Source organism: Nicotiana sylvestris, chromosome 9 (genome assembly GCF_000393655.2).
Source record: "Nicotiana sylvestris chromosome 9, ASM39365v2, whole genome shotgun sequence".
Classification (NCBI taxonomy): Eukaryota; Viridiplantae; Streptophyta; class Magnoliopsida; order Solanales; family Solanaceae; genus Nicotiana; species Nicotiana sylvestris.
Genome location: NC_091065.1, coordinates 85,796,869 through 85,810,068, shown reverse-complemented (window position 1 = coordinate 85,810,068; position 13,200 = coordinate 85,796,869). Strand labels below are relative to the sequence as shown.

Below are 13,200 nucleotides of genomic sequence, written 5' to 3'. Positions count from 1 at the left end.
CTTTTGCGCTTGCGTTTCTGAACTTTGCTACTGATTCCAAAAGAGGGGTATAAAAGAAAATAAATGAGGCTCAAAGGGGTAACGAAGGATAAAGTGTTTAGATAGCAGAACAAAATGCCTTCGTCATTCCAATCTTCAAAACATGTCAAGTACAAACAATACAATTAAACTATCCAAGGAAAATATTCGTAACACCTTTTGATTGTATCAGACTTGATAACCATATCCACATATTCGCCTTCTACATTTGTTAAATACAAAGCACCATTGGACAACACTCTCACTCTCATTACCACGAACGGGCCTTGTCAATTTGGGCAAACTTGCCTTTAGCTTCAAACCGATGTGGCATGATGCATTTCAATAGGGTTTCTTCATATTCCATCTGCCCCAGTTTCACATAATTCGGGCTTGAAGTGATCTCAAAATGCCTTTACTTATTTCCCTCAAATGTCCCTATCATCTTCAAAATTGTTTCATTCATTGCATCATGACTAAACTGACTTTTTAAGACCAGGCCGAGAATTACGCATACATGTCATGTCACTAGAGTCAATCAGGAAAAGAACTATAAAAAGAAAAGAGAACTAAATGAAAATGACTAGAAATTACAGAAAACAGAAAATTGCATTAGACAGATGGTGAAAGGGTTTGAACAATAAAACAAATAAACTAAACTGGGGACACAAACCTAGACAACACTATAAGGGCTATTATGACTAAACAAACTAGGCAAAATAAAAGGATAGAAGGGTTTGAGCCACAAGACAATGTCTGGATTACAACCCTGAAATAACCCGGACAACAGAAATGACAACAAAATAAACCACCAAAACTCCTCCCTAGCTAACCAAGACAGGAGCGTCTTTCCAATTTCCAAGTTCGGCATCTTAGCCACTGAATTCCGCATCAACATTACTACGACCTTCACAAACTTCCATCACATTGTTCTTAACAAATTTCTTTTGGGTTCCCTTTGCTGACTCGTTCTTAAGATCAACCTCTGATAGCACTGAAAACATTGCAGCGCGTGGACCTTCGAGGATCTTAGAAGAATTTTAATATTCCTTTTCAAAACAAATCATACTCACCATATGCGTCTCATTACAAACAGGCGATGGACTTTGGCTAGTGTATGCTGCATCTGGATTTTGCACGACAATGTCACCTGCATCAATAAGCTTCTGAATTGCTTTTTTCAGATTCCAACACTTCTCTATGTCATGCCCCGGGGCATCTGAGCAATATGCGCACCTTTGAGAAAAATCAAACTTCTTTGACAGAGGGTTTGGCATTTTTATATGAATAGGCTTCAACATGTCCAATTGCTTCAACTTTTGGAATAAACTGGCATATGATTTTCCAATATGGGTGAAAGCCTTTTCTTTTTTCAGCAACCTCTCATTCTTAAATGCTCGATTGGGTCGGAAACCTGATCCAGGGGGTTTTTGGTAGGCTCATGGGGGTGGATATGCATTTTGTGGAGCTGGGTACTGGGAAAGTGCTGTATGATTTTGGGAGTTCCGTGGAGAGAAGTTGTATTGGGGGGATCATTTGGCGCATAAGGATATCCACAGGGATGATGTCGAGGCTGGAAGTGTTGATCGGGCAAGCCCATCGGATCATCTTTTCTGTTTCTCTTTCTTCCACCCAAGCTTACTGAGGTGTTCTGAATGTCTTTCGAACAACTCATGATTTTGCCTGACTTGATTCCCTCTTCCACTAGCTCCCCTATTTTTAACACATCTTTGAAAGGCTTTATCAAGGCCGGGATCAAATGACTGAAGTAGGTGGGCCCCTGGGATTGTAGGAAAAGCTCAACCATTTCTTCTTCACCAATCGGGGTATTGACTCGAGCAGCTTGCTCCCTCCATCTGAGCCCAAACTCCCTAAAGTTTTCCTCCGGCTTCTTTTCCATTCTAGATAGGGAAGAGCGGTCTAGGGTAATGCCTGATTTGTATTGAAAGTATCAAACAAAATCTTGAGCCATGTCACCTAATGTAGGCCACTTACAACATCTTGACGATTATGCCATTCCAAAGCTGCCCCAGTCAAGCTCTCACCAAAATACGCCATCAACAAATCATCTTTCTCGCCAACACTTCTCATTTTACTGCAATAACCCCTCAAATGGGCTACCGGATCTCCATACCCCTCGTACAAGTTAAACTTTCGCACTCGAAACCCCACCAGCAGACGAACGTCAGGAGGCACAGGCAGTTCTTTGTGAGCCATGCTTCCATGGTCTCCCCTTCCTTGCTTGTTCTTCAAGGATTGTTCTATGCCTTTCAGCCTCCTAGGTATCCCATCTTTCCCTTCTCTTCTTGTGAACCTTATATTTTCAACATGAGGCTCATCTCGCGGGCCCTGTTTGTATGAGTAGAGAACCTTTTGGGCAACCTCTGAGGGGTAATATTGGGCATCGTGAGCTTGGATATAAGCGGATGGATATGGAGAGTATGAAGGGTAAGGGCGGCATCTAGAAAGCTAGGTGGTGGCGGGGGTGGTGTCTTCCCAGCCATCCAAGCCTGATACATGTTCGCCATGTGTCGTCTCAACATCTTTACCTCTTCAACCAATACATTGCCATGTTCAACCAACTGTTCTCGAACCCTGGTATCAACCAACTCACTTCTGTTGTTGTCTACCATTGTCTTTTGACTTTATGTTGTAGAGAGGGGTTACCACTTTAAAAACCACAAACCAACCACCCTTCTGCTATGAATATAACAAAATGAAGCCATCACGTTAGCATTAGGGCATTTAACATAAGATAATATCACTTTATGTGCAATGCACCTAGCCACAGTTATCGGTTCTAAAATGACTTCGAGGGTACAAAGGTCAATTGACATCATCCCTTTTCCTTCATTTTCCTTCATTTCTCCCTTTTTTTTCAGTATCACTCTTTTCTTTCTCTAATATCTAACATCCCACAATTTCACCTTTTTTTCGTTTCCCTCTTTTTTTCTTTTTCCTCGTTTTCTTTTAATAATAATAAAAAAATGATTCGATCGAACCCTATGTAGGTTGCCTACGTATCATGACACCGCATTAATCAGACATTTGCGTAGTTCTGGAAGATTGGGAATAAAGTAGACAAACTAACGTTCTCATTTTCTTTTTTTAACCTTAAAGACTACTCTGACGAGAAAAGGGAAACAAAAGAAACAAATCTTTTTATTTTTTTTATATTTTGGAATTTTCTAGACTCAATGTTCTATAACCTATTCTAAACTCAAGCTTAACAGATTTATTTTCTTTTCTTTTCTTTTTTTTTTTGAAACAAAGACTCTATGGGAAATTATTAAGGAAAAACCCTAGAAGAGAAAAATATTTTTTGATTCTTCTTTATTTTTTAGGAAGAAAATCTAAAGAATAAATCACAAAAAAATATTTTGTATGCATAAATGTCCTAAAGTTCTAGTGAAAATAAAAAGAATATATATATATTCTTTAGAAATAAATTGTCCCATCTGCTGCGCATCGAGCATTCCAAAATAAACCGCCATATCACCCATGGATTTGCTGCATATCGAACAAATGTAGTTACTGCAAGCATATGCCTGAAAGCAAGTTGAGTGCATGTAATGCCCACAGCGCACAGTTCTAACTGTAGCACTTGAAGTAAACAAAAACTCACAGCAGATGGGACAATTTATTTCTAAAGCCTTCTCCAAGCACTTATGCTCTTTCAAACTTATTCCCAGACAACAATTGCATTTCATGCAATGATAAAAATCAATTCCGAGACCATTTCCAACACGACACAAATTGCAAGAGGAGCAGTGATATATCGGCCTCTCATCGTCAAAGAATGTGCATATACTGCAAAAGTACTTTGACATGAAAAATCCATTGCATGAGGGTGTCGTGCAGCTAGGTCCAATTGCTTGAACTTTTAAACAACGCATGGACATCATCTCTACTGTTGCTTTCTTGTCCATTGAATGGTCGCTCACTTCATCGTGGCAGAATCTGCATGTAAACAATTTTCCACAGCAAGCTGCACGAAGTTTGCAGTTTCTTTTGTAGTGCTCACATCCAAAAATCTGCTTCTCTGGATCTCGAAAGGACGGTGAACACCCAACATCTTCACTACAAGAAACTTCTTCTGTTGATGCTTGTGATTTCTGCTGAGAGGCTATCCAATGGCTAGTCATCAGATTTTGAATTAAATAAGATTTCCTTCTTGGATCAAGAGTTGAATCCCTGTTAACTTTTCTAATCTCCGATTCAAGTTCTGTTTGATTCATACGGAAAATGTCTTTCCAGCCGGGTTTGAACATATGGTCACTCAGGTCCAAGCCTTCATGAGAATCAACAACTGAACCTCTGTTTGTATAACTAGTTTGCAAGGCTTCAGGCTTCAATGTCAGTAAATCTTTTAACATGGCAGCAACCAGAGACACTAGAAGACAAACATACACCACCCGTACGTCCTTTACATGCCCAACCAACAAATAGGGTTACCAAAGCAGAATCATGCGCTGAAGCTGCCAGCCGCAAATTTTTAAGAAATTTCTGGCTTCATCTTCAAACAGTGATCCAACTAGCCAGGGTAAGACTCGCTCTATCAACTTCAATGGCATTAAACACAAGTTTTGGTAAAAGTGCCGCTTGATTGTCTCAATAACTAAGTCGGCTTGCGAACAAAATTTGGAGAAAAACTCAGCAGTTGAAGTGGAACTGATTTCTGTGCTTTGAACGCTCTCAATCAGACAACGAAGTTCATTAAATTGACTTTCTTCTTCAGCATGCTCTTGGAGAAAGGAGAGTCCTCCATCTACAGCAAGAAATATGACCTTGTCCTCGGCAACACTGTGAAATATGCAGACTTCAGCGATAAACTGATGTTTCGCATAGAAAGGTGCCAAATTAGGAAATTCTCCAGCTAACTCAATTCTTCTAGCCTCTGCTGCTATCTCATCTAGCTCTCTCTTAATAGCATTATGCCAATGCAATATTGGGTTTCCACGATCAGTATCACAAGTATCACCTTTTAGCCCGAATTTCCTTTTCCCAGTGCTGGAAGATCCACACGAACACTTTACCTTTCCTGACGCACAAGAGACTGTAACAGAGATAAAATCGATAGAAGATTCCAGCTCAGCATCGATATCATGCCCACTAACTGCAGTGACATACTTTCCACCTTCCATCCAGGTGAAAACTACCTGCTGGAGAAGCTTCTCTTTTGGAATAATCATAGACAAGCACTTGCGCATATTCTTGAGCTCATCAGGAGATATAGAAGATGAAAGCCAACGAAGGAACTTTCTCGTCATATTGACAGGAATGCTACAAAGGAACTGCCAAACAAGTGATGCCTTCTCATCATTTGAAAACTTCTCAATGAGCAAAGGAAATACTTGTTCTGCCTCTTTCAACATGTGCTGACAAACAGAGGTTTGCAATGCCCCAGTACAAGATGCCAGCTCTCGTGGCAAACTTTCATGGTTATGCTTCTCAGAATTCAAGAGCTCAAAAGGTGGTCGAAAAAATCACTTTCACCGTTATGCTCTAAGGAGTATGTTTGTGCTACATTTTTCACACGTATATCAAGAGCTGGAAAGATCACCTCAACTGAATTTTTATTTTTTTTTTAAAAACAAATTCCTAGAATTAGTATTCTAAAGAAAACTTCCAACGGAAATATAAAAACGCAAAATTTCTTGTTTTTTTTTCTGGATTTTTGATTTATAACACATTTCCACATACAAAATAAGAAATACAATAACAAAAGACTCGGCAAACTTAACCTGACTATTACAAACTCTAACATCACCTAAAAGACTAAATTCTACTATACAGGACTAGAAAATAAAACAAAAACAATTGACTCAAAAATATAAAATGGCTCCTCGAGCAGCTCCTGAATACAGTGATCCTGGGGTATTTGTCATGCTCAAATTCCAGTAAGTAGATCCACACCTGTATGAGAAAACTTAAACTAGCACTATGTGAGACAATAACATTCCCTAAGACACGTGCAAGACATAATTGAGGCTATTTTTGCAAAATGACTTATTTGGCCAAAAAGTGGTTAGAAGTGCAAAATTTGGCTAAGGCCCAGCAAAGCCAAGAACCTAAGATTTACTAGGAAGACCAGACCCTATGTGGGTTGCCTACGTATCTCGCCCTGAGAGACGAGAATCAAGTTCGCGTAGTTCGGGCAGATTGGATACGGGCGAGAATTAAAACAAGAACAACTAATTTAGAGAAAATATATTTTTTATCTTTTCCTTGAAAATGATGAAACATGCAACATCTTTTTCTTTTTCTTTTTTGGATTTTCTTTTTCCTTCTTTTTTTTTTTTTGATTTTTGATTTTTCGGAAAATGATGAAAAAGTGCAAAATCTTTTTTTTGAATTTTCAAGCTCCCCTTTTTTTCTTAACAAAAATGTGATAGAAAACATAATTAGGCCCCACTCGCTTTATCTTCACACTTCACCCTCGCTTTTTCCCTTTTTTTCTTTTTTTTTTCATTTTTTCATTTGCCCTACTATCATTGGTCCGCCAAATGACCTTTTTACTCTTGAATAAATGCAACATGTAGCACATAGGATGCATCAAGATAGTCTGTTATTTTGGATACATTTGTCCTAGACGGACCCAACCCCTGTGTTGAGTCCCCTAGGTCAAGTTGCACATGATGCAAACAAGCGTTCCTACTAGGGATTCGGCATGAAGTATTGTTATACTAGGTTTAAAAACCTGGGTTTATTTGTTCTAGACCTGGCTTACCCGAGTGGACAACTTGAGTCGAGGGGGGGCAGCGTACCGGGAATACAGAAGCTTCACCGGCTTTGCAACTTGTCCAAACCTCGTTCTAAATTTGGAATATGACTCTAACAGAAAAGAAATCACACGAAATGCACACTTCTTCATGATTCAGAAGACTCAGAGAAAGGAGGGATTTCGCAATAGTTTATATACAGTTCACGAAATATCGAAGCGGTAAAAGCAATCAATTAGCACACAAGGCCCAAATCATGTAACAAAATTAGATAATGGATAAAGCCAACTATAATAATTATTCTAAGGTCGAATTCTTGAACCCTGAACCAGAGATTCTGGGTTCGATACCCAGCAGAGTCGCCAGAGCTGTCACACCTCCTTTTTCCTACACCCCCCGTAAGGATGTGTAAAGGAGTTTTTCCAATTAAAGGACAATCGAAACGGGATTATTGCAATTAAAGATTTAGAGTCGCCACTTGGGAGATTTATGGTGTCCCAAGTCACCGGTTCAAATCTCGAATCGAGGAAAGAATGACTCTGTATCACAGTCCGCGAACCAGAAATCCGGGTAAGGAATTCTGTTAACCCGGGAGAAGGTGTTAGGCACTCCCGAGTTCTGTGGTCTAGCCGGTCGCTCAACTGTTATATTTGGTTTAACTCTCTGATTTTAGAAACACGTTTTAACCTATGATGCCATTTTAAAAACTTTTAACCGCTTTTAATTAATTTTTAAAGAAGATTGAACGTCGCTTAAAACGTGCCTTTGGATCGCGCCATATGAAATGCACCCGTAATCCTAAACACATTTTGGTTAACGTTTTAAGATTTTGATTTAGGTCACATGAAATGCAAACCGGAGTTTAGGAAGGTAATATTATTAAATAACGCGCCTAAAGCAACTACGCGTTTACACTGTGCGAGGGCCATGGAATTTTCTAAATGGCACGCCTCGAATTCTAAGGTTGAGTTCAAGCTAATTAAAACAAGGGCTACGCATTTGAGATTTTATTTGGCGCGGCACGCCTCAAATTATTAATAATCTAAAAGCAGGTCCTTAGTTATTTCAAAGTAAATGGGCCAGCAACCTATTATCCGATTCATTTGAACTTTGAGAATCAACAACCGCTTCCAATAACTTGTATATGCCAACCAAAATATTCCAAACACAAATGGCAATTGATAGGTTATGATCCCAGCAGCCCATAATTTTTGAAATCCTTACTAATACCAAACCCACCACCAAACTGATTTATGCAAAGAAAATTGTTGTTAGCATACAACACAAGTCGTTCATCAAAGATGGATTTTAAACCATTTGCCAGAATACAGTACTATATTTCTGAAGTAATTTCCTAAAAATCAAACCAATACACAACACATAGAACAATCAACAATATCAAGTTAAAAATGAATAATCATGGTCCAACGAAATCAGTGCGACAAGAAACATCATAGCTACCGTAACGAGATAGTAAAATAGATGAGAAGGCAACAAAATAGAAAAACAATCCAAACACTCTACTGTAAACGTTTGGTCCATACTACAAGAATTCGAATAGTTACGAGTATTACCCAAACAAACAATTGGAGAAACATTTTATTGCCTGATGAAATAACAACAAATAACTAAATGAAGCTAAACCCCAGCTTCTGAATCCAACAAAAAATAAAAACCAATTTGCAGAGAAAGAAACCAACTGACCGGATCAGAACCTCAAGGACGACCTCGGATCTTCTAACGGAAAGCTGGTCAACTCGACCTAGACCAGACCGGAGAGCCTCAACGACGACCTCGAACAGACCTCAAATCAGAAGCTTTGAACGAATCTCACCGGATTCAACTCGACTGAGCTTGGACGACGGTTTTGGATGTCACGAGGGATGTTTTATGCTGGATTTTGATCTTTGGATATTGTTTGGTGGTTTGTCGGATTTCTCGCCGGATCCATCACCTTCAGGCGCAACAGTGACGGTCTGAAATCGCTCGACAGAGGAGCTTCGATTGGTGGTGGATGGCTGGTCTAGACTGGGTCTGCTGATGGGTGTTCTTGGACAAAGAGGGTCGCTGGTTTGCTGAGAGGAAGGAGAAGGGTCGTTTGGTGTGGGGGAAACGGAGAAGACGAGGTCGGGGGGGTAGGTCCTATGTGAAGCTGCGTAGCTTTTTTCCAATCTGTTTTCGGCGTTCTCTTCAGACTTTTTAGTCTTAGGCGTTACCCCCCCCCCCCATTGTATAGGTCTAGGTTTAGGTTTATATTTTGTGTATTTTTCCAATTAGTCCCTAGGTCTTTTTGTGTTAAGTCCTTAGGGTCTTTTTTATTTATTTTTGTTCCAAAGAAGAGTCTAGAAGGGTCCCTAGGCTTAATGGACTAATCCAAATTGGGCCAAGAATTGGGCTTTAAAACTCTTAAAACTGTGATTCAACACCTTAATTGACTCCTTTTAAAATAAGATAAAAATGCTACACAATACAAAAGCTAGCATGAAACTATTAGGTATTTTTTGTATTTTCAAGATTATGTAAAGATAAAAATAAGGTGCTATTTTTGTATATATTTTTCATTTAAATTTATGAAAGATACGTAAGCTAAAATATTTTGTTTTTTTTGTAATTTTCCATTTTCATGACGAAAATAAAGTAAAGAAGTCAAAAATAGTTGAAATAGCTATATTAAGCCTAAATTAAAATTTACATGCTAAAATATGAAAAATCTCGGGGAGGGTCGAAATCACATGTCTACAGACGGGATACTTACTGGGTACATATTGTTTATGTACTCATACTACGCGTCTCTACTTAATTGTACAATCTCTGAGGCAGATACATCTGGCTATCAGATCGGTGCGTGTCCCTGATCATAGTCCGAGACTTCCACGGTGATTTGTTTCCCTTCTTATGCCGATCAGCCGCTTGATGGAGTCTCTCTTACTTTTGACTGTCTATTCTGTTTTAGACAGTAGGATAGATCTATTATTTGTATATTCTACTAGTTGCCCACAGCTTGTGACACCAGGTCTTGGCACACACATTAGTAGACAGTTCTTTTGGGTTGTATAACTATTATTGAATATTGCTTATTATCACCTGTTTTAATTGCAAATTAAGAAAAGTGTTGTAACTACTTTTGGTAAGTAAAATAAGAATTCACTAATATTTTTGCGTTGGCTTGCCTAACAACTATGTTGGACGCCATCACGACCTGAGGTGAAATTGGGTCGTGACAACATGGTATTAGAGCACTAGGTTCACGTGGGTCTCACAGGTCATGGGCAAACCTAATAGAGTCTTGTGGATCGGTATGGAGACGTCTGTATTTATCTTCGAGAGGCTATAGGGTGTTATGAAAGTACTCTGTATTCATTTCCTATCGTGCAGTGGATGGTACATGAAATTTCTCTCTTCTATTCTCTCACGGATAGTGAGGACACGCACGGCAGATGTTCCCGACCCGGAAGGGGCTGCTCCCCCCGTTGCTAGAGGCTGAGGCTGAGGCCGAGGGAGGGCACCGTCCCGAGGTAGGGGATGAGGTCATCCCAGAGCTATTCCAGTAGCACCACTAGCAGATCCTACGGGAGATCCTATTATTGAGGAGCAGGGCGAGGTGCCCGCAGCTTAGCCTACCCTAACGGACTTTATGACAACACCGGGATTCCAAGAGGTCATGGGTCGTATTCTACGATTCATGGACACCATGACTCAGGCTGGTTTATTTCTAGCAGATCCAGCTACATCACAGGCAGGAGGGGGAGCACAGACCCTTACTGCTCAGGCTCATGGTCATGCAGCTGCAGTGTATCAGACTTCGGGTGCACTACTCGTGGATGGGGCTCAACTAGTTGCTGCACTGATACCCGAGCCCAGACAAGCTGCGGATGGTGACCCACAGAAGCTGTTGGATAGATGTACTAGACTTCACCCTCCTGTCTTCGGGGGTAAGCGTCATGAGGATGCTCAGGACTTCATTGATAGATGTAGGGACAGGCTGCACAACATGAGGATATTGGAGTCGCATGGGGTTGACTTCACTACTTTTCAGCTAGACGGCAAGGCCCGCTGATGGTGGCAGTCTTATGTTCTTGGCAGACCCACAGGTTCTCCTCCTATCACTTGGAGTCAGTTCACGCAGTTATTTCTGGATAGGTATATTCCACCCTCTAAGAGGGAAAAGCTGCGGTATCAGTAATGTCCATGACCGATTATGAGGCAAGGTTTTCTAAGCTATACTGCCATGCATTGATGATACTTCCTACTGACGCAGAGAGGGTGTGGAGGTTTTTTGCAGGGTTGCATTCTGGCATCAGGGCCAACATGTCCCAAGAGGTGGAGATTGGGACTTCTTATCAATTAGTAGTGGAGATTGCTCGGAGGATTGAGGGATACCGTTTGAGGGGTAGGGGCTAGATTCTTCGGAGAGTTCAGATGTGCCTCGGCCAGGGGTAGAGGTCAGTTTGGGAGGGGACAACCCAGCAAGCCCCCATATTCAGCACCACCACCTACTCGGGGTGCTCCGGAGCGCCCTTATTTTAGCGTCATACCAGAGAGTTCTTACCGCCCACCAGTTATTCAGGGTTCCTCCGGTGGTATTCAGGTCCTCAGGGTTCTTCAAAATCTTATTTCAGTGCTATTCCGAAGAGTTCATACCGTCCACCGGCTATTCAGGCTTCTTCTAGTGGGTCTACAGGCCATCAGGGCAGCCATCAGAGTAGCAGGTCGCCGCACCACGGGGTTATTTCGAGTGCAAAGACCTTGGTCATATGAGGATATACTGCCCCAGGCTTCGGGGCAAGGTAGTACAGCACGGTCAGCAGCCTATGATTTCAGCACCGGCTGCCCAGCCACCTAGAGGTAGAGGGCAGACTGGTAGGGGCCATACTAGAGGTGGAGGCCAGGCAGGGAGAGGTTAGCCAACTACTGCTCAGTCAGGTGGAGGCCATCCAGCCAGCGCTCCAGCCAGATTCTATGCCCTTTCGGCTAGGCCAGATGCATTGTCCCCAGATGTCGTCATCACAGGTATTATTTTCGTCTGTGGTAGAGATGCTTCGGTAGTATTTGATCCAGGGTCTACCTATTCATATGTGTCATCTCTGTTTGCTCATTTTCTGGTTGTTGCTCCTAAGCATTTAGGCACTCCTGTTCATGTGTCCACTCTTGTGGGCGATTCTATGGTTGTAGATCGGATCTACCGATCCTGTATGGTCACATTCTGTGGTTTCAAGACTAAAGCAGATCTTATGTTGCTTGATATGATCGATTTTGAGATCATTCTGGGCATGGATTGTTTATCTCCATACCATGCCATCCTAGATTGCTATGCCAAGACTGTTACTTTAGCGATGCCAGGGTTGCCAAGGTTGGAGTGGAAGGGTTCCACAGTTGATACATCTAGCCGGGTTATCTCTTTCTTGAAGGCTCAGAAAATGATCGAGAAGGAGTGTTTGGCTTATTTGGCTTATGTTCGGGACACCACTGTAGAGTCTCCAATAATTCAGTTCTAGTAGTTCGGGAGTTCGCCGATGTGTTTCCTTCTGATCTTCCTGGCGTGCCACCATATCATGATATTGATTTCTGTATTGATTTAGCTCCAGGCACCCAACCTATATCTATCCCATCGTACCGCATGGCTCCGAAGGAGTTGAAGGAGCATGTCACGACCCAAACCGATGGGCCGCGACGGGCACCCGGTACCTTACTCAACCGAATACCAACGTAATGCATCTTTCTTATTACATCATCATATACACGTGACATACGGGCCTAATAGGCCAACATAATCATTTATAAACTAAAAACATAGGTCGACAAGGCCGTACAATCTTTCACGTACACGACATATGTCTACAAGCCTCTAAGAATACATAAATATCATAAAGGTCGAGACAGAGTCCCGCCATACCAAACAATATACGTCTAACTCATACTAACCAAACAAGCAACTCCGAAGCAAATGGAGCACACCAACATCTTCCGCTGAGCTGATAGTCTACATGTAGGGCTCTCAACGTGTCTATCGGGACCTGCGGGCATGAAACGCAGCGTCCCAGTAAAAAGGGACGTCAGTACGAATAATGTAATGAGTGTGTAAGGCACATAATTACATAAGAGACATGGAAGACATATAGAGTACATGACTTAACCTGTAAGTCTGAATAACTTTGTAAATCATAAATTACTTTTAGCGTCATGCGTATGCGTATGAATGTCATGTCGTGCATAGGTACATGTTTCATAACATCATCAGCCTCTAAGGGCATCCCATCATATCATATCGGCCACTGCGGGCAAAATCATCACCATATACCAACTGATCAGGTGGTGGTGCGTATATAACGCCATAACCTTTCTCATATCCCATATACATATACACAAACATATATACGTGTATATAATGCCATTTGAATCATATTTACATATATATGCGTATATGACGCCGTTTGAATTATATTTCGGCCATTGTGGGCAA

The 13,200-nt window shown here is 41.3% G+C and overlaps 1 pseudogene; it reads right to left on the bottom strand.

The window, feature by feature from the left end:
* Nucleotides 1–3,383: 3,383 nt before the first annotated feature.
* LOC104217406 (zinc finger protein BRUTUS-like) lies at nucleotides 3,384–10,433 on the bottom strand (annotated as a pseudogene).
* Nucleotides 10,434–13,200: the final 2,767 nt, after the last annotated feature.